At 38.6% G+C, this 4,140-nt stretch overlaps 1 pseudogene; it reads left to right on the top strand.

The window, feature by feature from the left end:
- LOC111728136 overlaps window positions 1-687 on the top strand; it is a 2,590-nt pseudogene extending 1,903 nt beyond the window's left edge.
- The last annotated feature ends 3,453 nt before the right edge of the window (window positions 688-4,140 follow it).

Below are 4,140 nucleotides of genomic sequence, written 5' to 3'. Positions count from 1 at the left end.
AAATAATATAAAACTCATATCCTGGCGAAATAGCCACATGGCAGCCGAAAACCATATATTCCCTTACTGTTCTCCTGCCCAGTTGTGCATTCTTTCCAAAAATCAGGACTTTTTTAAGACGCCTCGGGACGTGGGACAAATTGTTGAAAATCGGGACTGTCCCGCCAAAAGCGGGACGTCTGGTCACCCTATTCTTGCTGTCTCCGAGGACCTGAGGACTTAAGGAGCCTCCAGCGTGCAAAGAGACATCAGGACATGAAGGAAGATCCTAGGAGATTCACCCACCTGGCCTGTGTCCTGGGTACTCCCAGCTTCTCCACTGGCCGACATTACTGGGAGGTGGACATGGGAGAGGTGAAGGAATGGTCTCTGGGTGTCTGCAAGGAGTCGGTTGACAGAAGGCAGAGCAATTTATCCCCTGAGCATGGCTTCTGGATCATCAGCATGAAGGCAGGAGCCATCTGTGCCAACTCCATCCCAGAAAGTAGGATTCCTGCAAGCCCTTGACTTGAGCGTGTGGGAATTTTCCTGGATGTTGAGATGGAAGAAATATGGTTTTTTGATGTTGGAAATGATGCCCTCATTTATATATACAGTCCTGTCTCCTCGCCGGAGCCTTTTTGACCGTTTTTCCTTCTTGATCAGACAGGAGAAGGTGACAGTGGTGTCCTGAGAATCTGCCTGTGAGAAATTGGGCTCTTCCTTGAAGCTTTATAAAGAAGTCAAAGAGATCTTTGGCCTGAAAATGTCAGAATGATCGAGGACCAGACAGTATGCTGTAGTCCAAAAATTTGTTAAATATTGTTGAGTGCATTTTCTAGAGTCAGTAGCAACGATTATTTAGATTTGTTTCTGGTAAATATTTTAGGCTTGTCGGCATATAACTATGAGATATTTGGGAAAGTTATTACGTACTTCAAGCCTCAGTTTTTAGTGTGTAAAATGGGATAATTACATCTCTCTGCCAAGTAGCTTTCATGATCAGAGATATCTCTGTAGTGACACTTTTAGTAAATCATCAATGAAGAATAGTAGGTTGCAAGTTAACTAGATACTAAATTCTGTGGATAGAAACTGTCTTTTTTATTTTATGGTTTTTTTTTTTTTTTTTTTTTTGGTGCAATATCTGAGGATAGTCATCTGTGGACAAAGAATCAGATAGAACCAAAGTGAGATGCTTTGAGAAGGCATAAAATTTCACAGAGAGAAATAGGTCCTAGGGAAAAGTAAGTTTCTCATTTTTATTTTCTCTGAAACAGTTTTTTTGAAAGACAAAGAAGTTTGACCAAGGCATGGTCAATGAGTGGTGATTTATATTAACTGGGAATTATCCTTTGCCCATTTCGGCAATTGACCTGTTGTGTAGTTTTCAGTATACTAGGATATGTATGATAGGCATGAAGATGCCAATAGTTTGAATGAGATAATGTCAAGTTTATAAAATCACAGAAGATTGAGAAACTTCTAGAAGCAATTATACAATGGATGAAATGACTGTTCTGAACACTGGATCCCTGAACTTCTGCCCAGAAGATGCAGGTTCACTTGCAAAACCCCTCTGCGTTTTTTGAGATGAAAGGCCATCTCCCAGCAAGCCCAAACTTCAGACTACTGTGCTAAATTTTGATTTATAAGAATTGTTATCAGCCATGTTAACTCATTAATGTGTATTCATCATAAATTTGCTTTTAAAGTTAAAAAAAAAAAAAAGCCCCAGCCCAGACATATTGACAGTCAAATTCTACCAGACCTACAAAGAAGAACTGGCACCTATTCTACTAAAATTGTTACATAATGTTGAGAAGGAGAGAACCTTCCCTAACTTATTCTTTGAAACCAGTAGGACCTTGATGCCAAAGCCAGTAAAGGACACAAGAAAAAAGGAAAACTACAGACTAATATCCCTTAGGAACTTAGATGCAAAAATCTTCAACAAAATACATACCGGCAAACCAAATTCAACAGCACATAAAAAAGATAATCCACCGTGATCAAATGGATTTCATTCCAGGAATGTAAGGATGGCTCAACATATGCAAATCAATAAATGTAATTTAGCACTAAGCATCATTTAGCACAAACTGAATGGGGATAAGTTGAAAGCATTTTCCCTAGGAACTGAGATAAGATAAGGGATCCCACTGTTGCCACTTGGATTCAACACAGTACTGGAAGTCCTACTTGCAATTAGGCAAGAGAAAGAAATAAAAGTCATCCAAATCAGGAAAGAGGAGACCAAATTATCCCTGTTCGCTGACAATATAAATGTGTATCTAGAAAACCTGAAAGACTCCACCAAAAGACTCAATCTCAACCCATTCATATATTGATGGAATTGACAAACAAATTCATCAAAGTCCCAAGTTACCAAATGATTATACACAAATCAGTAGCATTTCCATATACTAATAGTAGTCAAGCTGAGAGTGAAATCAGGGATGTAATGCCAATAACAATATGTACAAAAGTAAAACACCAATGAATATCCTAACAAAGGAGATCAAAGAGAACTACAAAACACAGATGAAAGAAATCATAGATGACCAAGCAAATGGAAAAACATCCCATACTATGCATCAGAAGAAGCAACTTTGTTAAAATGTCTATCCTGCCTAAAGCAATTCACAGATTCAGTGTGACTCCCATCAAAATAACAACATCATTTTTTCCCAAATCTAGAAAAAATAATCCTAAACTTCATATGGAACCAAAAATTAGCCCAAATTACCAAAGCATTTTTTTTTAAAACAGAATCTTACTCTGTTGCCCAAGCTAAAGTGCCATGGCATCAGCCTAGCTCATACCAATCTCAAACACCTGGGTTCAAGCAATCCTCCAGCCTTAGCTTCCTAAGTAGCTGAGACTATAAGCACCTGCCACAACACCCAGCTAATTTTCCTATTTTTAGTAGAGGCAGAGTCTCACGCTTGCTTAGGCTGGTCTTCAACTCCTGAGGTCAGGCAATCCTCCCACCTCAGCCTCCCAGAGTGCTAGGATTAGAGGTGTGACTCACTGCACCTGGTCATAACTAAAGCAATCTTAATCAAAAAGAGCAAATCTGAAGACATAACATTACCTGACTTCAAATTATACCACAAGGCTAAAGTAATTAAGATAGCATGGTACTGGTACAACAGTAGAGATATAAACCAATGGAACAGAATAGAGAATCAAGTAATTAAACCACATAGCTATGGCCGACTGATATTTGACAAAGCAGACAAAAACATACACTGGGGAAAGGACACCCTACTGAATACATAGTGCCAAAGAAAATAAGAGAGCCTCATGCAGAAAAATGAAAGAGGATTCCTATCTCTTGCAATATGCAAAAATTAACTTAAGGTGGAGTAAAGACCTGAAACCACAAAACTCCCGAAAGAAACTATAGGGAAAATCTCTTCTAGATATCAGCCTAGGCAAAGAATTTATAAAGAAAACTCCAAAGGCAAAAATAACAACAACGAAAATTAAAACACAATACTTATTTAATTAAAAAAAAATTTCCACACAGCATAGGAAATAATCAACAGAGTACATAGACTCCCTATAGAGTGGAAGAACATATTCACAAACTGTACATTCAACACAGGGCTAGACACTAAAAAGAAGTCAAATAAATCTTCAAGGAAAAAACCACCCCACTAAAAAGTGGGCAAAAGAGATTCCTCAAAGAACTAAAAGTAGACCTAATTGTTTGATCCAGCAATCCCACTACGGAGTATCTACCAAAGGAAAAGAAGTCATTCATCAAAAAGACACATGTACCCAAGCGTTATCACAGCACACTTCACAGTTACAAAGATGTGGAATCAACCTACTCTTTGGTCGTGATTTATTTACATTGTACCTGTGTAGGTAGAAACAATATTTTTAAAGCAGAAATGAAAGGGATATTACCATATTACCCTTTTTTTTTTTTTTTTTGAGACAGAGTCTCACTCTGTCATCCCTGGTAGAGTGCAATGGAGTGATCATAGCTCACTATGACTTCAAATGTCTGGGCTCAAGGCTTCCTCCTGCCTCAGCCTCCCGAATAGATAGGACTGCAGGTACATGCCACCACGCTTGCCTAATTTTTTCGATTTTTGGTAGAGGCAGGGTCTTGCTCTTGTTCAGGCTGACCTCAAGTGATTCTCC

Source organism: Otolemur garnettii, unplaced genomic scaffold (genome assembly GCF_000181295.1).
Source record: "Otolemur garnettii isolate 467f Iridium unplaced genomic scaffold, OtoGar3 scaffold00141, whole genome shotgun sequence".
NCBI classification, from domain to species: Eukaryota; Metazoa; Chordata; class Mammalia; order Primates; family Galagidae; genus Otolemur; species Otolemur garnettii.
This window is presented reverse-complemented; position numbering and strand designations above follow the sequence as displayed.